The sequence below is a fragment of the Microtus pennsylvanicus genome, chromosome 8 (genome assembly GCF_037038515.1).
Source record: "Microtus pennsylvanicus isolate mMicPen1 chromosome 8, mMicPen1.hap1, whole genome shotgun sequence".
NCBI lineage: Eukaryota > Metazoa > Chordata > Mammalia > Rodentia > Cricetidae > Microtus > Microtus pennsylvanicus.
Genome location: NC_134586.1, coordinates 101,853,410 through 101,878,858, shown reverse-complemented (window position 1 = coordinate 101,878,858; position 25,449 = coordinate 101,853,410).

Below are 25,449 nucleotides of genomic sequence, written 5' to 3'. Positions count from 1 at the left end.
GGGGAGCACAGAAGCTAGCAGAACCAGAGAGGTGATCACTCACTAGAGGGAAGGGCGTGGGTGAGGAAGCAGAAGAGAAGGTGCCGCAGAAGGAGACGGGCAAACAAAAGCACAGAAGAAGAATTGGAGACCTGGGAACGCTTCAAGCAAGAGAAGCTGTAAGGTTGGATTTCCATTCAAAAACTGCCCTGAAATAAACTGAACATATTTTCACCTTCAGCTCCCGTTTTACAGACTAGATTATCTTAAGTTTCATCCTGAAAATAACTTACTGGGATGTAGCTAAGATGCTACATCAGGTCCTTTAAAACTGTGTGATCTGATGGATGGGGACACAGAGCTAGCACAAATACAGCAAGACTGTCCACTCTCACTGTCTGAGCTTCACACAAAACTAAGACTTCAACCAAGATCAATCAGACACTAACAGGAAAGAGTCTCACAAGCTGACTAATGAACAAATGTACTACGCTGTAGGATATGAATTTGACACACAAAAATCAGTTGCATTTTTATGCCAATGACAGTTTATCCAAAAAAGAAACAAAAAATATAATACTGTTTCCAAAAGATACAAAAAGAATTAAAAAAAATTTCAGGAATGATTTTAACCAAGAAAGTAGAAGACATGTCCAATGAGAATCACAAAATACTGTAAAGGGGTTGGAGAGATGGCTCAGCAGTTAAGTGCCCTGGCTGCTCTTCCAGAGGATGTGGGCTCAATTCCCAGCATCTACATGGCAGCTTGCAACCATCTGTAACTCCAGTCCCAAGGAATCCAATGCCCTCTTCTGGCTTCCGAGAGAAACAGACATACACATTGTATATATATATATATATATACATACAGGCAAAAATTCATATCCATAAAATAAACATCTAAAAGAAAAGGAACATGGGAAGAAAGCGAGAGGAGGAAGAAAGAACAGATAGCAGGGACACTCCACTCTTCCTTTGTATCCTGAGGGAACTCATATGAGGCCAGGAGCCCACCCTTCCTCCAGGAACCAGACATCACTGCCAAGAGTTTGGAGGAAGCAGAGACCCTATCACCTAGTCTACCCTTTCCCTAGCTGCACTCTCTCATCATCCTCCAGTCATTCCTACACAAGAAAAACTAATAATCAAATCAGATTCAAATGTTCTGATGGCAGGAGCCAAGTTGGTCACTTGTCTGTAAAACTTCTCAGCCACTGGCTCCCACTAACTCTGGGAGCAGCACACAGGGAGAAGGACTATGTCACACTTGACTATGGAACCCTTTGTTACAAGGTGTCTGTTAGTAAACGTGCTCTTTGAACCATTTTTAAAAATTGTGGTCCCCATTCAGCTGATTATTCAGGGAACTCCACCTTCCTTGTGGGATTTGCCATATTTCTATGGATTCTGGAATGTCTTAACAATCAGAAAACATTTCTAATTCCTCTACCTCTCTCACAGCCTTGACCTAACCTCATAATCTAAGAATCTCAATAAGATCATATACCTCCTACCCTTATGGAAAGTCAGACCCCTTCTTCCTTATGTGCTCCTTCCAGAAGAGGTGAGGTCGCTCTGACGTGCACAGTAGTGTGGTGCCTTGCGGAGAACCTGCCACTCATTCAAGGTTCTGAAGCTGTAAGATCTTCCTTTGCTCAGGACTGGGACAATGGTCACTCCTTTATGTCACAGAAGGTGTCCTAGCTGTCAGGAAACCCCAACATATTCATCTATCTTAACCTGAGGATGCCTTCCAGACAACTTCAAGATTTGAAGCAAAATGATTGACCCACACAACAGGAACTCAGTCATTTGTTTTTACAAGATTACACAAAATGACTTCCCATTACTCCCAAACCATCACTGTTTCTTCAAAGACAAATGGAGTTCAAGAGTCATGATTATTCAAACTACAGGTTTCCTCCTATTGCTTTTCCAGATCCTTTCATCCATCATGTGCCCACAGTCTTACCTCTGGGATTCCTAGAATACCCTGTACACAGAATCTTCTGCAGTAAAGTGGAGGAAAACAAAGCACCTTTCACCATATTATACACAAGAAGAGCACAAAGGACCGTGAGACCCAGCCTCCATCCTCATCAGCAGCCACACCTTTCCTTCACCTTTTATCTCTTCAACAGCTCCAACAATGATTGCACTGAAACCCACGTGAGTTGATTTCTCTAGAAATACTACATTCTTATATTGGCTGGCCCACACCATTTCTCCAATTTTCCCCTTGTCCTTCACTTACCAAGAGTTTGGAGAAGGGACACTTGACCAGCATCATCCAGAGTCAGCATGGAAGAGCCACAGCCCAGTTCTATGGGCCTCGGAGATTGTGGCAATACTTGTTCCTGATCCTCCTTCCTTTAAGATGATGCAGGGGTCCTCATTGAACCCCTAGGCTGATCTCATGCAACTCTATCTGGTTAAGGGTTGCTTTATCTCTACTCTGGCAATACTCAAACCCAGCACCCAAAGGTTTTCTGTCTCAGTGTCTCAGCCCCTCTTTCAAAGGAAACCCAATCACTGAAGAGTCATCCTGATAAATGTAAAGACCAGAGAACATAAATTTAAAGCTTCTGTCCTGTGACCTCACCTCTAAAAGTTGAAAGGAATAAACCCACAAAGCCAAGGGAGAGAGAGATGTCATCAGAAAACCGTGTTCAGCCACCATCTGTTGGGATGTCGTCCAGAGAGCAACTTAGCAGAAAGGAAGAAGCTGCAGAGAGAAATGCTTGCAGAGAAACAGGCATCCTCTAGATTATTGGGGAAGGCTTGTTGAGAGAGAGGGCCTGCTTTTGGTCCCGGCTGCCTGGCTAGTTTATACCCAAATTAATCACACAGAAATTGTATTAATTAAATTACTGCCTGAACCATTATTTCTAGCCTCTTATTGGCTAACTCTCACATATTAGTTTAACCCTTCTCCATTAATGTATATCACCACTTGACTTTGGCTTACCGGCATGAGTTCAACCAGCGTCCTTCTCAGGCAGGGAAACCATGTTCAGCAACATACAAAGGGCTAGACATAGAAGAACTTAAGATGAAAGCAGTGTATACGCTCAGCTCCTACCTGGACACCCAAGTACATGATATGATTTCCTGCTGGAGAAAATAAACATTACTCAAAGGACAACAATCTCCAGATGGTGATATTGGAAAGTACTTAATGAGGTTACTAGCCCACAGACTGGATGAATATCATCCAATGTGGCACCTGCCTCGGTGTGCCCCACACAGAAGTCCCCACATATAAATAGGTGGGTAGACAGATAGACTGAATCAATGATCAACATAATGGATATGATTAGCTATTAAATATCAGCTCAGGTGATGGTGGAGATTGAGTCTCATGTCTCTTGTAGGAAAAGTCAGAGACAGTTTAGTCAATGGTATAAACAGGTCTGAAAGCCTGCTGACCAGAACTTCCAAGGGCAGGGGATGATCAACGTCTCACTCCAGCAGAGAGTCAGTCAGTTCTTCCCCCATCTACCATTTTGTTCTATCAGGCTTTCGATGGATTGGGGAACACCTTCTACTTTAGAGAGGGTGTTCAGCTTTTGTTAGTTATAGATCTAAGTACTAACCTCACCCCAGAACACATCACTGCTCTGACCAAGAATAAAGCTGATCCAGATGACCTGGGTGTCTATCCTATGGTCTAGCCAAGCTTCCCTGGAACATTAATCATGGCGAGATGAATAAAGGAAGGGAGAGAGGAACAAAGGGAGGCTGTGTGGAAGGCTGGAAAGGTGGACAGGTGGGTGGGTAAACAGAGGCTTGGGACACCAGTTTTAAGACTGCTTCTAATATGGTAGAAACAACACAAGGAAGGAGATACACTGGAGAAGACAAGAAAGCCCCACACCCAAGATAATTCCTTATGTATATATAAACACTTCAAAATAGTTTTAGAATCACAAACACTTCTAGTTTGAGCATTTCAGATAAGAAATGTACTGAAGCTAAATTTTACTTTCCAAACGATGCATATGTACTATTTTAACTAAATGTTAAATTTTAAAGGATGAGTGTTTGAAAAGCTTTTGTAACCATGTTCTTGGGGCTGGAACCACCATCAGAGTGATGTGTGGCAACTTCTCATTTCCTTATCTATCCAGTTTACAATGTTTTTCTCTCTACTTCTTCCAGTTCCACAACAATCCTGCAAGGCACGGACCCTTTTCTCACTCCTGTTGAAGGCAGCCACATTCAGAAGACACAAACAGCAAGCGCATCTAAGGTTTGTAACCAGGCTGGGGTGGGATCTCAAACCTCCCACTTTATATAGCTTCCTGAGACAGACAAACTGCACTCTCAACTGGAGTCAAAGTATGAGGCTGGGGGATGCCTTACTGAGCCATGCCAGAGACACAGAGAGTGTTCTTCAGACATCTAGTCCAGTCACACTTCCTGCCACTATGTCTAGCCTGTTCCCTGGAGAAGGGTGACTTCACAGTTTTTCTCTGCAGCATGCATGGGACCATACACAAATCACAGTCAACATAGATGAGTCCCTCTCGCTGCTTGCTTGGTTGCGCACTGCCCACTTTGAGGGTACTCCCTGTAGCTATTTCTTTCCCAGCCACCCAGACAAGCTCAGTTTCCTCTGCAGTCCCCCTTCTCGGGCTCTTGTTGTTTCTCCAATAGCCAAACATTCAAACTACGACATATACATAGTTCAGTATCCATCGGATTTCTAAAACTGCCTCCTTGTCTCATCTCACTCCAAATCAATAAGCTCACTCCAGGCCATGTCTCCTCTGTGGACATCAATTGTAATTTGGTGAGGACACCAAGTGCAGGCTGGAGCTAAGGACGAGCAGAGACCTGGATCCTTCCTAGGGCCACGTGGCCTAACAAAAGCTGCAGCAGGCAATTAGTGGCAGCCATTTTCTGTCAGGATGCAAAGTGTGGGGTTGGAGAAAAGAGCCACAGAGGACCTTGATTCCTAGTGGATTTCTCTAAAAATCGCTTCCTTCGACATACTGAGAGGGAGGTTTGAGAATGCTATCACAAACCCAGAACATTCTCAAGCATTTCCCCCCCGCCAAAGGAAAAGGCAACCAAATACTAGTTCTCACCGACAGACATCCAAGCTCCACTTGACTAGCCACAGCCAGCCAGGCAACATGGCCAGACTCTGAGAGGAGCTGCAGGCAGCTGGCCCTCCTCAGGTCGTCTGCATCAGTCACAACTCACTGGTCTGAGCTGTCTCACTACCGTTCCTGAATGTCTCTGAGCTGATGTCCCCTTCAAAGCCCAAGGACATCTAGCGTTAGATGGATGTGAGAGTTCTAATTATGGGCATGGATGCTGCATCCCACGAAAAACCCAAACAGAAATTCTCACTGTATAAAAGCTCATCATAACAGAGAAAATATAGAATTGTATAAACAATTAAAAATACTACTACCTACAATAATTAGCTAAAAAATTTTTTTACCCTTCCCAGTACAAGGAAATAAAACAGAATGAGCCAAAATCAGTCCTTTCATTTTAATTGTATTAAATGGCAATTTTGCCCAAATTTTAAATGGGCTACCTATAATAAAGAACATGACTGGTAAAAATTCAAAACATTTGATATAAAGTGTTTTTTTTATAATTGAGTAGTAATATTTCTCTTTATTCTAAATTGTGTCTATAAGATGTTTTGTTTCATCTTAGGTCTTAGTAACTGAATCCAGGAGCTGAGAAGATGGCTCGCTGGAGAAGGTCTTGCCAGACTGGTGTGAGGACAGGAGGTCACATCCCTAGGATATACTGAAACGTCAGGCAAGCTTTGCAGCCACCTGTAGTCCCAGCACTCAGGAAGCAGCCACAAGGGATCTCCTGGGTGAGGTGCTATGTAGATTAGCCAGAATTGCTGGGCTCCAGGTCAGTAAGACACGCTGCCTCAATAGATAAAGTAGAGAGTGAGAGAGGAAGACACCTTAGGTCACCTGATGCCGTCACATGTACAGGTACCCCTGGACATCAGTGCCCTCATTACACACCCCAAAGAGAAAGGGGAAGGGGAACCCAACCATACAGAACAATCACAGATGAGAACAGGCAGTGTGGGAATGAGGAGGGCGTATAACTGGCCGGCATGACCATAGCAAACGCCCAGCTGAAGATCACTTTCCTGTTTAACCTCATCGCCACTAAGTCGGTTCTTCCTCAGGTCTCATGAACAGGGAAAAAGAAGATCTTTGCTCAAAGACACCAGGAAACATACTTATTGGTGTGCACGTATCTGCAAATCTCAGTCAAGGGCGCAAATCTGAAATACATAAAGTTAGAATCCGGCGAAAAATCTTAAAATGCTTTTGGAGTCAAAAGAAAAGTAGCTAGGAAATTTAATGTCAGTTTGACAGATCCTGCTTTGAAGACAGGAATCAATCACAAAGGCCACCTAAAAGAGAGGATGGATCAAGGCAACGTACCTAGTGGCTCTGTCAGCCAGAAGTTACCAGCATTTCTATGCATGACAGCTAGAAATCTCCCAGAAATGTTCTGGGGCCTGGGCTGGGTACAGATTTAGAAACTTATATACCTGACTGGATCAAGCCTCAGCCCACACTCTCATCCACACACCTGGGTCAGCTCTGGCCTCAGAGCCTACACGCTCATCCACACACCTGGCTTGTCACCACAGCCATTCCCTTTAGGATGCTGGCACAGGTAGTGAACGTCCCCTTTCATGTTGCATCTGAGCGTTCGGTTTCTGCTCCTTTTCAAGAGCTCGTCTGTTCTGTCGTAGAAACGCTGACAGCCCATCTTTGCCTCGGTTCCAAGCAGTCTCTCCTTTGAAACCACAGCCATGCCTGACCTTGACAGAGAGGGCAAAACTACTAAGAACTGAATGAAACAAATGCCAGGATGGAGGCCAGATTTGTTAATTTTCCTGTTTTCCTCACAAAATACACAACAAAAGCAACTCACAGAAGGAAAGGTTTCTTGAGTTCATGGATTGAGGGTACATGTAGGCCATCGTGGCAGGGAAGGCGTGGCAGAAAGAGGATGAGGCAGGCAGGGGACAGAGACATGAATGCTAACATCCAGCTGCCTTACCCTCTTTTCTCAATCCAAAACCCAAGCTCATGGAATGGTGTATCCTTCTCCAAGATGGATTTTCTCTTGTCAGTTAAAATAATCTAGAAACTCCCTCAAGGAGTTTTGCCAGAGGGTTGCCTTCTAGGTATTTCTGGCCCCTGTCACATTGACAGGTTTATTCATGGCGGTACCCCGTTTTCCCTTCAAGGGGCAGTATCCATTACTCTGGTGTGAACCAGAGACCTCCTCCTCATAGCAGAAAGCTGTATAGGTTTGGAGGTCTCTCCCCTGGTGGCAGTCAGCCAGAGTCGTCTCCAGGTCTTCTACTCTGCTCTTCTGACACCTCGTGAGGCCTCTCAGACACTCTCATTGTACTGGGATGGGATGCCCATCCCTCTACATCAGTAGGCAAATGGCACTGGTCAGTACCTTCTGAATGGAATCAGTTGCCTCTGCTGTGGACAGGCTGGGGCAAGCACCCCTGCTTCCACAGGTGGCAGGGAGCACTTAGGTCCCTTCCTCACCATTCCTGCGAGTGTTAGAAATGTCAGACAGGCAGGTGACCCAGGTGTACAGAGCCCAAGGCTCCTTCCAGCGACTGTAGGGCGTGACTATGATGGCTAATCTTAATTAACTGGGAGGTGGGCCTCTCGGTATACTTGTGGGGGATGATTTTGGCTGTGTTAATTGGACTGGAAACACTTGCCCACTGCAGGTGGCATCATTCCCTGGCTGGGACCCTGGACTATGTAACTGGAAAAAGGGAATGAGCAGAAGCATGCATCTATCCTTTTCTGTTTCCTGGTTGTGGATGTCACGTGACCAACCACGCCAAACTCCTGCTGCTTTGCCTTCCTTGTCTTGAGGAACCATAACAAGCCCTTTCTTCCTGAAGTTGCTTTTGCTAGTGTTTGGTTATAGCAACAGGGAAAGAAACTACGCCAATCAATCAGCAATGACCGAGACACTGAAAAGGACTCTGTTGAGGGGGGATCTTCTCAAGTTGCTCTTCGTCTTCCGACTACAGCTTCTAGACTCCACTCTGACACAAGAACCTGGGGCTCTCAAGTGACCTATAACATGGCACAGTGTTTGCTGATAATCAGACGTGTTCCCTAGATCAGCTCTGCACTACCTGCAATACCTACCTAATACAGCGTGGATGCTGCCCAAACAGCTGTGTGGTGTTATTAGGGTACTGACCCCCAAACTTCTGTGAGGATTCCAGACAAGTACATAGTACGATATAGTCAAGACAAAGGGAAAGCTAAACACAAACAGAAATAGTCTTCTTGATCTTCAGTTAAGATTCTGAACAACTAGATATGCTTGCGTGTGCTCTCCAACCAATACCACAAGCTTGGTAGCTTAAACCAACAGGTATCTTCTATCTTACTGCAGTTGGTACTCTGAACTAGTCGCTGGGGTAAGGCTCTCCACCACTTAGGACCCCAGAAGGCTGAGCTGAATGGCAGATCCTCACTTCCCTGATTGGCAGCTGGCTTCCCTCAGCTCCTGCAGACGAGGAGTCTGTGGCAGGCAGGAAGCTAAAGGGGAGCCATGCGTACATGCTGCTCCTTCCAGGTTCACAAGATTGTCCGGCGATGCCTCTCAACCACAGAAACATTCACACTGTCAACTTCACCATGTGGCAAGACCTATCCAGGAAGTAACCTTCCACCCCCACGGTTCCGTCTACACTTAAGGGATGTGTACACAGGGCCAGCCAGAATTCTTTTCTTTAGAAATCGTCTTCCCAATCGGGAACTTTTCCAGGACTGGATTTTTTTCAGCTATGTAGAGAAGTGCCCACAGTGTCCTTTCCCGTCACCTTCAGAGGCCACATTTGTACATCATGCCTCTGTCTGCACACAAAGCCTTTATCGCACACACTTGTGTCCTTACGGGTGTGTGGGGGGTGCTGCTTCATCAGAAGGAATGCTTCCCTTTTGGGAGGAGTCGGAGCTCAACGTGAAGTGCGTGTGTGGCTCTGAGAACCGATGTCATAAAAGCCAGCCCAGGTTAGAAAGGAGGGAAGAGGCAGGCCGCAGAACACTGCAACTTTCAGTCAAATTGGTATTTCTAAACTTAAAATAGTCTACAAAGAAACGGAGGGATAAACAGTATAGATCAGAGAGAAGCGAAAAGAATGCACGCACACCGGCCTGCTGAAGGAAGGTGCGCGCTTCCTTTGGAGTTCTGAGTCAACAGAGACCAAAGGATTAGAGCAATGTTCCCCCATTGGTTTCACAGCCCAGAGCTTTGGCAGGGGGTACGGTAAGGGGAGTCCTGTGGAAAGCAAACAAAAAGAGAACAAACATTTCTGAAAAACTAGAAAGCTTAACTCTACCTGGAAAACAGTTGTCAATTATGATTAACCTTTTGTTTGTGTGTGGCCAGCTCTTTCCCAATTCAGATCTTTCTATGGGTGGACATTTGATCGTTCAACACCAACGTCTTCTTTCAGGACCACATAAGTGGCCTAGACCTCACATACAATTGAGACCTTTCTGGAATGTCCTCCCTTGCCTCCCTCCCCTCCGCCTATAAGTGAAAGTCTTTCTCAAGTACCTCTCACGTCCACCATAGCTACCTGCCCAAAGACTAGATTTGGTCCCAATTCTTTGTTTGCTCATCAAATTTAATTAACCAGTTAGATACTGACAGGCCACAAATCAATAGTAGACCAAAATTCTTAAAATATTCATGTGCTAGTTTCCTCTCGGGACTGGCATTCACGAGGATGGATTAGAGGCCTGCCAGGCTGTGTGGAGATGTGTCAGCTTCTGGTTCAGGCTCTTCTCTCACCCTCAAGCCTAATATCTCAGTGTGCTTACCTAGCTCACTGATTCGGAGCCAGGGCCCATGCAAATAGGAAATCTTAGATTGTATTGACGCACAAAACTGATGAGAAAACAGGGACCATGGTCCTAAAATCACAATGACTGTATCTGAGGACTACTCCCCAGAACCTCTGCACATTTGCTCTGACTAAACCTTCTGATTGCCACCGTGACAGTCCGCAAATGCTCTTGGCTTAGACAGACAGATCAAGGCTGCATCCCTCCCAGTATCTGTGGCTAATAAGTTCTTGGAGACGGGCGCTGTTGGTCAGCCCATGGTGCCTGACATGGGTACCAAGCCAACCAAAGAAGCCGTGATCGCCCAGCTCCCTTTGGAATATCCGTCGATTTGCAGTTTTGCACGGGATGGACTTCTGTACTTCTGTGTTGATTTGTGTTATTTTTGCTTTCTTATCGGCATCAATGATTTCATTTTAATTTTTGGAAGAAATGACTTCTAAGCCCTCCCTGTTAATCTTTTACTTTGCTCTTTATTAGCTTTAGTTTTGTATTTATTTTTGTCTGTCTTACACTTTATTTGAGATTATTGGGTCACTTAATGTCTAATTTTTTTAATATAAGAGCTGGTTTAATTATTATTCCGTTTTTTTGTGTTTTACCATGTGTTCATGCATATATGCAAGCGTGTGCAGAAGCCAGAGAGAAATATAAGGTGTATTTCTAAACTGCTCCCCACCTTACTTTATTTTTTACATTTATTGTTTATATGTGTCATGTATGACAGGGAAAGAGCATGCATGTGCCACGGCACACATGTGTGTCAAAGGACAACTTATGGGAGTCATTTATCTCTTTCTTCCACTTGGGTCCCAGGGATCCAACTCTGGCATTCTCTCTATGCAGCAAGTGCCTTGACTCACTGAGACATGTCCCGTCTCTATCTCCCAGTGCTGAGAGTATAGGCACACATCACAGGCCCTCCTTTTTAAATGGGTTCTGGGGCACTAAATTTGGGTCCTCATGCTGTAAAAGAAACACTTGACTGACTGAGCCCTCTCCCCAATCCAAATGCTCACTTTTACACATAGGATTTTAGGTGCCGAGCTGCCCTTATCTCTGGTGTTGGACTCTTAGCTATGCTGTACGACAAACTATGTTTGTCTCGTTGCTTGATTTATATTGAAAATAAAAATAGTGTACAGCTGTCACCATAAAAATTGCATTTTGTACTGTAGGTACGAATACAGATAGATATACGTGTGGCTGTGTTTATGCTAGCTATCAACCGTGAACGGTGGAAAGGCAGTAACCAAATCAAGACACACTGAGAAGTGAAAACAGCTAAATTCACCCGCATAAAGTGACCACTAACAACCACTGATGCTCTGTGTGACCTTCATGTGACAGATGTCATCACATCCCGAGTGCTATCAGTCTGGGACAAACGCAAGTCTGATTTTCAGAGGTATGACTGGGTGGCAAACATAGTTTTGCAGACATAATCTTGTAACACTGTCAGGAAAGATTTTTTTTTTCAAAGAAGAAAAACAAGAGATTCATTCCATGGAGCCACATCAGCAAGAGGAACAAGGATGCCAAGTGGTCCCCACTTTTCCAGTCCCACCTTCTAAGGAATTTTCTATATAAATTATAGTTAAAGTCAATGTAGAAATTATGACAGAATCTATGTATTTTCTAAGTACTGATTTCGTTAGGTTGTTTAGGCACTTCTTTGAAGCCTTCTCCTAGTTATGGTTGTGTGTATTACAAGTTCGTTTCTACTTGTAATTCTTTTCAGCTCTGCAATAAGTTTTACAAGATGACAGAAATGATGTGATGTCATCATTATAGTTACTGAGAGATTTTTATTTTACTATCCCTGTCTTCATTAAGATCACTATTGCTGTGGTAAAACACCATGACCAAAAGCAACTCAGGAGGAAAGAGTTTATTTGACTTACATTTCCACATCACTGTTCATCGTCAAACCAGGAGCTCAAACAGGTAGGAGCCTGGAGGCAGGAGCTGATGCAGAGGCCATGGAGGGTTGCTGCTTACTGGCTTCTTCCATGGTTTGCTCAGCCTGCTTTCAGGGATGACACCACTCACAATGGGCTGGGCCCTTCGCATTAATTGCTAATTAAGAAAATTAATTTATAAGCTGGATCTTATAAAAGCATTTTCTCAATTGAGGCTTCTCCCTCTCTGATGACTTCTAGCCTGTGTCATGTTGACATAAAACTAACCAGGATAGTCCCCTTACCCATAATTTTTCTCATTATGCTATGTTTATCTGTAGAAGTCTCCTTCGTCCTAGTTGAAATAGCTACATTAATTTTAATTAATTATAAACCTTCCTGGCATACACTCTTCCATGATTTTATCTTCAGCCTTCAGTGTGAATGTGTTCTGAGTGTCTCATAAACTGCACAGAGTAGCATTGTCTCAGTAGCCACCCCTTTGTCTTTCAAGAAGTGGATTAATCTGTCTTCATCGGTTGTGGTTACTTATATGTATTTTGACATTTTTTCTCTATTTAGCAATTCTATTTAATTTTTTCTTTTCCTGCCTCTTGTTAACTGTTGTCATTTCAATTCTTCCCCTCTATGTACTTAAGAATCTTATTTTCCATTCAATTCTTTTAGTGACATTTTCTCACACCTTTTGTAGTTTGCTAACAAAGCACAAAGCCAGTCAATTTCCATAATACTCCCTTCCCAGTAGAAACTTGAGCACTGTTTTCTTGACAACTCCCTCAGCCAAATCCACACTGTTATTCTCTAGAACTTTTAACCCACCAGGCTTTAAAATTATTAAAAAATACATTTTTATACCAAGATGATTTACTTTTTACAAATATCATCATTGCTTCTCTTTTGACTATTTGTCCAACCCAAGCTTGCTTCATCTTCCTGCCAAAGTATGTCCTTCAGTAAGTGTGTGTGTGTGTGTGTGTGTGTGTGTGTTCCCTCGCTTTGGATGACTTGTCAGCAGAGAGTGCTCTTCTAAGTTGCTGCAGACAGCCTATTAGCTTCTCTTCCCTCCTCTAAGATTTCTTCTTCCCTTGCCATAGAGACATTTCTAGTTTCAACATATAGACAAACACCTGCACTCATTTGAACATACACATGAACTTATGAACATACACGCACATATGCATGAACACACACATATATATGCACACACATACACCCACATGTACATACATGAACAGTCATGCACAGGTACATACATATCATGCACATATGCCTATATGAACATACACATAAACACACATATCAGAGAGAAGCCATGTAGCCACTGCCAGAGACAGATGCCTCAGCCATAGCCCACCAAAACCTTACTAGTAAGCCACAGCCACATGGTGATACACAGATTAATACAAATGGCTTAATTTAAGATGTGTTAGCCAGAAATACGCTTAAGCTATTGGCCAAACAATATAAAAATTAATATGACTTCTGTGTTATTATTTTGGTTCTAAGCAGCTGGGAATGAACAAGAAGTCTCCTCCAACAAAATGAGGCCAACATGGCCAGCTAAACCCACTTAAAACCTGAGAGCATTTGGGAAGGAATTCTAGATACAAAAAAAAAAAAAAACCCAGAGTTTAACATAGCTTTTTGCTCTATTTGCTGATGGAAAGCAGAGATATGGCTCCTTTAAGAGGTTTCTTGACTCAGATTTAGCAGTAAAATCTACCAGCTTCTTTAAAAATGGCAGCTTTCTGGTTCACCAGCACAAATGGTTCTGACTCTTTAGGGAGGTTCAACTATGGAGTGTTTAAATGAGGTTTGTGAACAGAGTACTACAACTTGCTTAATGGCAACATAGACCAGCTGTGTGCCTAAAAATGGAGCAATGTGCATGACTCTCTGAGGCAGCAAGCATGCTTCCACCATGTTGGACTGGGAGGAGCCAACAGGCAGGAGTGTGGAGTTGGTCCTAGTCACACCTGATTAGCATATAAAAAAGCACTCCTGTTCAGAAAATAATTACAGATACACAATAAAGACAGATTCAGATAAAGTAAAGACCTCTCAATGGGTCACAGTATTGGATAAATGTATATAGGCTTGAGAGAGAGAGGAAAAAGAGTATAGACAGTTACAATATAAAAGAGTAAAGACAGCCAGAGATTAAAATGTATAAAGAAAAATAAGTCACGTAAAGATAGAAAACACAGAGAATCTGTATTATGTATATTATTGTGTTTTCTTTAAATTTTTGACTGTGAAGAAGCTAAGTACGAGAGACATTTTATTGTATGGGCTGCTAAGCTAAACCAAAATACATATTTTAAAGGTATCTTGACTTCAAAATTTGGGTCTAAGGATTTATTGCTTTGTAAAAGAAGTTCTTCTTTTGTTTCCACAGAGGATGAGAACCTGTGGAATCCTTCCAGACTAATGTGGTTTTATGGACCAAGATGCTCCAAAAGGTCGCCATAAACACCCCCAAAAACTACTTTGTCCAATAAACAACAGGAAGCAGTTTGGAGAGAACTACGCTCAAATTCCCTAAATGATTGTTTATAAAAGTTTGTTTACATTTAAAGGGGGATATGCTATAGAGATGGATACTTTGCATTGGTATGGACCTTGGTATATTGATACAAATTTAAGGTCAATTTTGTTATATGTATATTTCTGTTCTTAATTAATGTATTGTGTTTGTGCAGCTCATTTAAAAATGTAATGTATAATTAAGAAATATAGGTTAATAGATAGTCATAATAGTCAAGCTTGTAGTCATGTTAGTTAGGTTTTCTAGATATATAGAGATATATTTTAGTTAGATAATCTTCAAACCTTTTGAAGAACTATGGAATAACATTTAAATATTTTAAGAAATTAGGACTTTTCATGACAGTGAGACACATCTGCTCCTGGCAACACCAATCTACTTCAAAAGGATGACGAACATTAAAGAAGCTCCTCATGAAGTTTGTTAGCCACTTGGGCAAGAAACTGCTCTTGTCTGAACTGTTTGACTTGACTTGCAGGACCCACAGGAAAAATGACTGCTGAACTTGCCTAAAGAAGGTGAGACAGTCCTTTGGGATTTCTGCTTTATGAAAAAGTCTGCCAGACATTCTGCAGGACACAGAAGAAAGTGACTGAAAAACTGTCAATATAGGTGAAACTGTCTTTGAAATTTCCTGTGTCATGGAAAATTCTGCCAGATACTATGGGCCTGTAGGCTGAAAATCGGATGTCCCAGTGTTACAGAAGAACTTTGGGTGACTGTCCAGGCAGCAAGACATCTATGTCAATTCTAGAGTTTTGGAAGTTGCTTACAATACACTTTTTGTTAACTTAGGTAATATTACATTCTTCTAGGTGATGGGGCATAATTGACTGGCAATTAGAATTAACCAGACTAGCTTTAATATAAAATATTCAGCTTTAATAAAAAGGAAGAAGGGGAGCTTACGAAACCAGGGTACCAGCTGAGCGCAGGAAAACAAAGAGGAAGTGGGGGGCACACCCGCAAGATTTATCTGTATTCTTTGGCTGTAGGGGAACACACCCCCAAGACAGAATGTGATTGGTTGAGCTTTCCCATCATCTAGGGTCTTTGATGGAATTGAAGAATTGATATAATTATAGCTTTCCTTAGTTATGATAAAAGATAAAGTAGATATATGTAGTGATGAGGCAAGCAGGCCTGCTTTTTGTCCCGCCAGGCTCCCACACAACTAGCTTTACACCTGAAATAACAACACAAAAATTGTATTCATTTAAACACTGCCTGGCCCATTATTTCTAGCCTCTTACTGTCTAGCTCTCCCATCTTGATTAACCCATTCTATTAATGTGTATTGCCACTTAACTGTGGCTTACCGGCATGAGTCTAACCACCATCCATCTGGGTAGGAGAAGCATGGCATCTGCCTGACTCTGCTTCTTTCTCCCAGCATTCTGTTTGGTCTACTCTGCCTATCTAAGTTCTGCCCTATCAAAAAGCCAAGGCAGTTTTCTTTATTAACCAATGAAATTAACACATAGACAGAAGACCCACCTACATCAGATATAAATTTTGTAACTATAATTCTTGCTTGATACCTGTTTTGTTACATGTAACCTTGCTATGTTAAAGTTAAAACCTTCCTTTTTATTTAGACAGAAAAGGGGACGTGATGTATGCTGTGAATATGTTTTATTGCCATTGGTTATTAAAGAACCTGTTTTCAGCCAATGGCTTAACAGGGTAGTCAGGCTGAAAGAGATAGAGAGAGAGAATAGGTGGAGTCAGAGAGAAGCCATGTAGCCACCGCAGGAGACAAATGCTTCCACCAGAGCCCAGCGAAACCTTACCAGTAAGCCACAGCCATGTGGTGACACACAGATTAATAGATATGGGTTAATTTAAGATATACGAGTTAGCCAGAAATATGTTTAAGCTATTAGTCAAACAGTACTGCAATTAATACAGATTTCTGTGTGATTGTTTTGGTTCTGAGTGGCTGGAAATGAACAAAGAGCCTCCAGCTACACCCATGTGCACATGCACACACACATGCACATCCACAACATGTACACATGCACACACACATGCACACATCCACAAACATGTACACATGCACACATGCACATATATTGCCTATTTTATTACAAAATGTCATGACTTCATTTTTCTTAACAGCTGGACAAATTATCTGCACCATGTTACCTTAATAGTTAAAGGTAGAATTTCTTTATTTTGTCTAACTCCCCTCTGTGATCCTTCTGAAAAGAGATTCCACAGCCTAGTGGCATAAGTCATAAGACTCTACTGCTGCTGACCTTGCAGGACACTAAATATATGGGAGACTTAGACATGTCATTATCCTAGTGAGTTGTATCCTTAGGAACAGACGTACCTGGATTCCTACTTAGACCAGAAGTATATTTAGAGTAGAGAGAGGGGCCTTCCTGTGTGCACCTGATCATGCCGAATAAGTGCTCAGAATAAGGAGGCTGAAGGCCCCTTGCCTACTTCAATTCAAACCTTTCTGCTGAGGACCCTTGACTATAGGACATCTCACACTGAGACTCTTTCCCATAAGAAGCAAAAAGAGGGCAGCTGGATTTATGCCGCTTAGCAGCTAACCCAGCAATGACCTCTGGCTCCTTGTGGAGCCTGGCAGGATGGGATGAAATATTTAAATGCAGCTTTGCACAGAAAGTAAAGAGAGGTCTTCCAAAGGCATAGCCGTCTCAGCTCACATTGCAAGACAAGTCACTTCAAATCTCAGAGTCTAATTGATAAGATAAAGAAGAGTTCATTGTGTGCTTCATTCTATATGGAGTCAATGCATAAACACATGTGCATATGACGTATGTGTGTATGCACACAGGTGGGTCACATGTGCACCGGAAAACCTGAGAGCGCAGACATGAACTAGCAATGTGTGCTGCTCCTCCAAGTGAGTTTTATTTGAGGTGTATACCTGAATTCCAGTCCCTCTACAAACCAAACACAAGAGAACATCCTGATGCAGCAGCATTCTGCCAGTGACTTTAACTGAAGGCCACCACACTGGTCTAGTATAGCATCCACCAGCATTAAGATCGCATGTTAGGATAGAATTAGGTATGCCTTCCTCTTACACAGTGTCCCTGAGAAACACACTTGCCCAGGAGCCAGGAGTTCTGGTCTATCTTATTTCTTAGCTACAATTCCCTTATCAGAAAATGGGTTCCTGAGATCTTGGGGCTGTGACTTCTCTGCCCACCCCACAGACAGTACTATACCCAGTTTGCTGCTTAGTCTTCCCAGTACCACAGTACCATAGGTCATCAAGTTCTCACTCCCATCATCCAAGGAGCCCAAATAGAAATCTCTTTTTGTTGAAAATGCTGTCTCCCTGTGCTTCGTGGATGTCACATGCTCCTTCAGAGCTGACAGCTGCACTCACTGCACCAGTGATCTCTAACAACGTCATGCTCCATGAACGCACGCACGGCACATGGTGACCAGGCAGGGATGGCAGCAGGATCCTCCTCACTTGCTCTATACATGCATTTGCAAAGTTCCATCCCAGTTCTAACTGTTGTGAGCAGTGCAAAAGAAGGCCTGGGCCTAACCCTCTCCCTAAACGGGTTTCCACACAGCATGGCTTGCAAGCACTGCCCTGCTGATGGAGCCAAAGCGTCGTGCTGTCCCCTGCCCAGACACTAACATAGATGGACAGCTTACCTTGGAAGTATTCTTAAGGTTAAGATGACGATTCTAGCATCTGGTACAAATACACAGAAGTCACCACGGGAGAACACAGTGGCAGTGCGGTGTGCTGATGTGACAGAAAGACTTGATGGCGTGCAATCAGAAAGACACTAGGATACTGTGCCAGAAAGAATCGGGTAGCAGAGGCAGAAAGGGACAAAAAGAGAGTCCTAAGGCCAGGGTTGGCTTCAGGTACACAAGCAAGCAGTGACTTCTAGCTGGTAGCCTGTCTACCATCCCCACCAACTCTTCGTCCAGCAGCAGGAAGAGTGAGTGGCTGCCCAGCACCTAGGTGGTTGGACTGGCACAGTGTTTGGAGGAAAAAGGACAAAATGGACAGAAAGGACATAAGCTTATGGTGATTGTCCCCCAGCACCTGAGGTGGTGTGGCTAAGAAGACAAGGGAAAAATGATTCCACAAACTAACTGGAAAATGAACAGAGAGATAGGAAGGTGCTCCCACCGTGCCAGAAGTCACCAGTATTTCCAGGAACATGGCATATTAAAAATACTAATAAGAGCTAAATTCAATCAAATGCAACAACCCACAGTGAGTCCCAGGAATTCAGAATCAGAGGAAGCTGAGGGCTGAGGGAGCCTGCACTCAGGAAAGTCCCACTGTCCCCACTGCCCCGGGACCTTGGCAGCTGCAGAGAACAGGGCAGGCTGCACGCCAAGGCTTCACCACAGCAGGTGGGTGCATTTGACTTTCACAGGCACAAAGCTCTCCTATCCCTAGAGACTTCAATCCTTTTTTCATTCTCTCGTTCACCCCACACCCAAGTCTTCTGGGAACTCTGACACCTAACACGCATCTCAGAGTCAAAGCGTGGCATAGCATTAACTATGTGTGCGATTACCACGAATTGCAATTAACGTTGTTTTGAAAACTTCCAGAGCCCCCAGGGGAACTCAAGGCATGACAGGTTCAGGATTCGCGTCTCTAGACCCCACTCTAATTCCCAGGAAGGTGTGATGCTCACCAGACTTCATCTACAACCATCTCAGCACCAGGGCCTGGGAAAACGCCCTGTAACAGCCTCTAAAGCTCACACATGAAGTGCAAAGAACCTGCTTGTGAATGTCGAAGGAGGTGTCAGAGGGCACAAGGGTACCCCCTCGGGAGCAGCAAAGGTGGAAGGGGGTGGAAAGATACATCAAGGAGCCGAAACCACAAGACAAGCAATGAAAGAAGCCAGGTTATTTTAGCCCAGGGCAAACGGCAGAAAGGACCAGTTTCTCACCACAAGATTGCATCATTTAGCCCTAAATGGTACAGTTCCACTAAGCGTGCAGATAAGGAGAAACAGTTAATATGCCACCCTAATAAAGAATTGTCGAGTGGCCTCTTTATGTCAGATTCTGTCAGGTAGCAGAGTGGAGAGAGTCATTGGTGGAAATATAAGATAAATAAGTTACAACCCTCATCCTGAGGGGGTCCATTGCAGCCCATATGCATAATTCACAGAAGATGGGCTTAAAGAGGAAGGCAGGCTTGCGTCTGGGCTGCAAGTCGGCAAGGAGAGCCAGACATTTCATCTGCAGCTTACAAGAAGGAAGAGAATTTCAACTCCCAGCTCGACCAGGAAAGCAGGCTAGGCAGCAAAAAGGCAGTTCAGTTGGAGCTGAAGAAAGAAGGACATAGGTGGTGTGAGCTCTGGGACCTTGGCAGACATAGAGAACAAGCGGAGCTGGGAGAGGAATGGGTGCAGCCTGTGGCAACCCCAGAACTGCATATTCCCCCACTCACCCACTCATCCTATCCCCTCATTCTCTCTCCTCCCACTACACTCGTTACTGAGCAGGTCACAGCCTATACCCCAAGAAGCCACATTTGGCCACTCATCAAGAAACCAATTAAAACAGCCAAATTAATAGTAAAAAGCAGAAGAGGGAGTTTATTCAATATGGCTATATTGGAAAGATGATCAAAGAGATCCATTAACGGCCTCTGGTCCATTTTGAGGGTCTGGGGTGAGATTAAAATTCAAATAAAGAATCGGGAATATAACCACCTAAATAATCCCTATCAAGGTGTGGCCCGCCCACCACTGACTCTTTGATGTCTGGGCTTTCGTCTAATCCTTCAGGATATTCTGACGAGTTGTCAGAACTTCGTGAAATCTTTTCTAGGAAACACGCTCCCCCTCTGGCTAGTGTCAGGTTTCCACAAAGAGATTCCTATGGAAATTTCCATTTCTGGGGTCCATTGCTTCATTCATCTGAAAGGCAGATTGAGGGACGTAAGTATTTCCTTATTTCTGCCAGGCTGGTTTCACACTTGCAGGCACATTCCTTCCTGACCATTACACATGTAACTACACTCCCTAACACTGCATTCACACACACTCACACATATGCACACGCATGCACATGGAGAAATCCTACACACACCCGAGTACCCGTGTTCACATTTGCACACACGCCCTTACACGTGAACACACAAAGCACACTGATGCAGAGACCTGCTCATACTTGCACATGTATGGTGTGCACAGGTGACAATATCCACAAGTATACATTCTCTCACATCCATAGAGGTAAAAACACACGGGTACCCAGGCACGACACACCTGTGGCTGGGGACCGCCTGTGACCTGAGGAGTCACCGCATAACCCTTTTTGACAGTACGAAAATCTGAGACATAGCCTGAGGTAGAGCAGTGCAGACACTGCTGACAGAACTTGAAATGAAAATCCCAAGCAGCCCAAAGCTCCTTTCTAGGAGGAGCGTGAGCCGTGCTGCTCTGGTTGGTATATGTAGGAAAAAGACAGAGCAGCCAGCCTGCAAACCCCTCCAGGAACGTCTCTTCTGCCTCACAGAGATCCTATGACCACCTCTCCATCCCTAGAGCTGGAAAGAGGAGCTGGCAGCAAGTAGGTTAATAGTAGACCTGTGTGTGACGGGGGAAGGGTACTCAGAGAGCAGCTCCTGACCAAGACGGAGTCAACAGACCAGCTTCTGAATGTCATGTAGACCAGGTGACCCTGTGGGGACAGGACCTAGTCCTATGACTTATTTTCTGCCTCCGTTTCTCTACATGGCTTAGACCTAGGATCTTCATGGATAGTTGGGCTGTCAATCTACACCAGGCCCTGGATGTTTGATGGATGCACCTCAGCCAAGGTAGGAAGTAATTTGTTTTAAACACCTCCTTTACCTGACAGCTGCAAAACAGATCATGGGAAGCACGCTTTCCCACAGTTTAGGAACAGCATGCACAATCCACTAAAATTAAATTATTCTGGAGGGACAGAAAAAGAATCTAAGGAAGGCAAGGTATGTGTAAAGTCAAAAAGGCTAAAAATGTCAAACTAAATACAGAAGTTACAGAAAGAAACCAAATAAGGCTCATGCCCCTAATGTAAATAGGGCTCTCACCTTTAAAACATTGTAAGTTACCACATTGTCATATTAGAAGGGATTTACAATTATCTCAAACACAGAAGAGATTGGTAAGCTTGAAAACCCATCAGAATTTTTTTTTAAAAAAAAAATAACAACTAAAGAGAGGAGGTCTCTTTTAATGGGATAAAGTATACCATTTAATGACCCAGAATAAACATAGTTAATGTGGAAACTTCACCATTGGGTTGGGGTAGACAATCACATTTCTTGACCAACATGGAGATAGCTCTATACAGAAGGTTGTGAACAGCTCAGTCACAAGAGAGACAAATGAATGCTGATTGGGAAGAAAGAATCTAGCTACCATTAGAACACACAGTAGGACTCCATGCAGAAACTCAAAAGAGCTTGCAGACACCAAGCTAGAGCTCACTGAAGGTTCAATAAGCCACCAGGTCCCAGGCTGAGTAGCAGGCAAAGCTGCACACACAGCACACAGACAAGGGCCTTGTTGGAAAGTACGGATGACTTCTCAGAACCCAGTCTGAAGCCACTGCACGGGGTCTTGTTGAAGAAACTGCAATAATTCGAACATCAAAATGTATAACGAAGGATAGAGGGTGAGTCTTTAAATTAAAAAGAAGAATCTATTAGTCTATTCTGGGATCATAATTACCTGAGTGTGGGAAAGGTCAGTCATCAAGATGGAAGAACACTGTCAGGCGAAGACAGGATGATTGAGATGAAAATCACTGTCTCGCTGAGTACAGGACAGCGGAGATTGCGTGATGGGCACTAAAACCACCCGGCAGAAAAGCTCAGGGACAGGATGTTCAGAGACTCCTGAGAATCACACCACAGACTCCTCATTTCTTTTAAGGGTAAATGTTACCTTTCCACAAAGAAATTCAGCAAAACCATCTGAGCTGAATGACTGAGCTGAACGAACATCCCAGCAACAGGACAAGGGTGCATCCTGCCACCGCGAGGAGCAGGAGGAATGCATACACCTACCCAGCATGTCATGGAATGCATAAGCACAGGGAAAGATGCGAACCGAGGCACCAGCAAAGGCTATGCGGACTCTTGAAAACTAAACACAAGGGGAAAAAAACTCACAGAGCAGTTGAGTAAAATGTGTAATCTTTAGTTGGATCCTAAGACAGACGAAGAAGATGGGTTAATTTAACATCATTAGCAGTCACTGCTAACATTTGAACACAGATTGCATATGGGACAATATTATATCAAAAGAAAAATTCTTGACTATGATAACTGTACTTCATGAGAAGTAATATTTCTGTTCTTTGTTGAAAGAAACCAAAGTAGCATGATGTTGTCATTCACATATATGCTTAGATAGGCTGACAAGTGGGTTAACCTGTGTGGGGGATGGCAGGTATGTGTATAGATAGGAAGATATCTGATAGATGGATGATAGAAGATGGATAAAGAGAGAGAAGATGGATGGATAGATAGATAGATAGATAGATAGATAGATAGATAGATAGATAGATAGATAGATAGATAGATAGATGATAGATAGATATAGAGATAGATAGACATAGACAGATAGATATAGATGATAGATAGATATAGATAGATATAGATAGATAGATAGATAGATAGATAGATAGATAGATAGATAGATATAGAGATAGACAGACAGAGAGAGAGAGAGATAGATAGATAGATAGATAGATAGATAGATAGATAGATAGATATAGAGATAGACAGACAGACAGACAGACAGAGAGATAGAGATAGATAGATAGATAGATAGATAGATAGATAGATAGATAGATAGATATAGAGATAGACAGGCAGACAGATAGATAGATATAGAGATAGATAGATAGATAGATAGATAGATAGATAGATAGATAGATAGATAGATAGATAGATAGATAGATAGATAGATATAGAGATAGACAGGCAGACAGATAGATAGATATAGAGATAGATAGATAGATAGATAGATAGATAGATAGATAGATAGATAGATAGATAGATAGATAATAGATAGATAGATAGATATAGATAGATAGACATAGATAGATAGATAGATAGATAGATAGATAGATAGATAGATAATAGATAGATAGATAGATAGATAGATAGATAGATAGATAGATAATAATTAGATGAGGCAAATGTATATAAAACATGTTGATAACTAAAATATTTCCCTAAATGGAGTCATAGTTTATTCATTTTATAATTTCAGAAACTTCTGTCGTGTTTGAAACTTTCAAGAAATAAGAAATAAAATAATACCATTTGAACAATGGAAAGAAATAAGATAGAGTAGAAAGCAATTGAAGTTCAAGGCCAGACTATAGAGACTGTGGAGCATTATCAAAGGATGCAAAGAGAAGTCAAACACAGGAACATGCATGTACATATTTAATGTGCTTCAGAGTCGCATTTAGCAGGCTGCCCCATCTTGCAGTGTGGACAGTGGGCATCATTGCAATGAATCAGTATGTGGTAGAGATGTGGAGAGGGGCACATGCACTGTGAAGAGAGGCGAAACTGGAGACTCAGCAGGGTTGAGAACCAGGCGATGTTCGTAGCTGCACTGCCACCTAAGGCCATGGTGATGTCCAGATACATACTGCCATCGACAGCCATGTATAACTGTATGGTCCTACTGTGACCAGGGTCTGTGTTGATGTCCATGGCCCGTGTTGACACCAAAGGTCTGTGGCCTGTGATACAATGTTATGCAGATGTCAGTGGTCCATGCTGCAGCCTGAAGCCATGTTACTGTGCCAGGGCTATGCTGTGTCTGGGGGTCATATTGATGTGAGTGGCGTTCACTGCCACCTGAGACTATTGATGTTGATGTCCATGGTCCAGGCTGCCTCAAGGGCCTTGTCTAAGTCTGTGGACCTATTGCCACTGGAGGCCATGTTCATAGTCTGTGCTGTTGCCAGAAACCATGAGGAAGTACATGATGTATGCTCCCATTGATGACAAAGAGCAAGAAGGCAACTTTAGAAGTGATGTCGATGCACAGTTGAGAAAGAGAGACATGGAAGGCTTCTGTAACAATGCCTACCATTACCCCAACCCCACTGCCAAAAACTAACAGCCTAAACAGGAAGACTTTAAAGGGAACTCTGAAAAAGTGTGATAAGGATGCTGAAGTTAGTTCTCCACAACTGATGGCTTCTGGAGGGGCTACAGGAGGAGAACAACTCAGTTCTACTCAAGGGGCCAGCCATTGAGAGTTTGATCATGCTCCAGTGAGTATTTGGAGAACACAAAATGAACTTGGTTTATTTTTTGATGGGGGCGGTCACAAAGGTAGGTGGGAAGACATAGATGCGATCAGGGTGGATTATGTAAAATTCCCAAAGAGCCAAAAATTTAAAAAGAGTCAAGCTTACGCACATGTATGTTGTCTTAGTCACTGTTCTATTGCTATGAGAAGGCCCCATGACCATAAACTCTTATAAAAGAAAGCATTCAATTGGGGACTTACTTAGTTTCAGAGGCTTAGTCCATTATCACCAGGGAGAGAAGAGAGATTGCAGCTGGCATGAGCTTTTGAAATCCCAAAGCTTACTCCCAGTGACACACCTCCTCTAACAGAGCCACCCCTCCATATCCTTCTAATACTTTCAAACAGGTCCATTCCCTGGTGACTAAGCATTCAAATATATGAGCCTGTGGAGGCCATTCTTATTCAAAACTCTGTGTGTGTGTGTGTGTGTGTGTGTGTGTGTGTGTGTGTGTGTGTGTGTGTGTATCATGTGTAAGAGTCAAACTGAGGCTCATATGTATACATACATACATAGCATGTTTAAGAAGAGTCAGTGACAATAGCATGGGCAATAAAACTCTAAATTTAGCTATAAACCCATAACTGAGGTCTTTTAGAATCTACTGTGAAAACTGAGGTCCCAGTTCTATATAAAGCACAAAAGATTCAAGAATTACCAAGAAAATTTGAGTATACCAAAGAATAAAAGCAGAACACTCCTCCCATCTGAGAACAGAATGCCATATCATAAAGCTCTGGGCATTAAGACAATGGTATGGGGACCA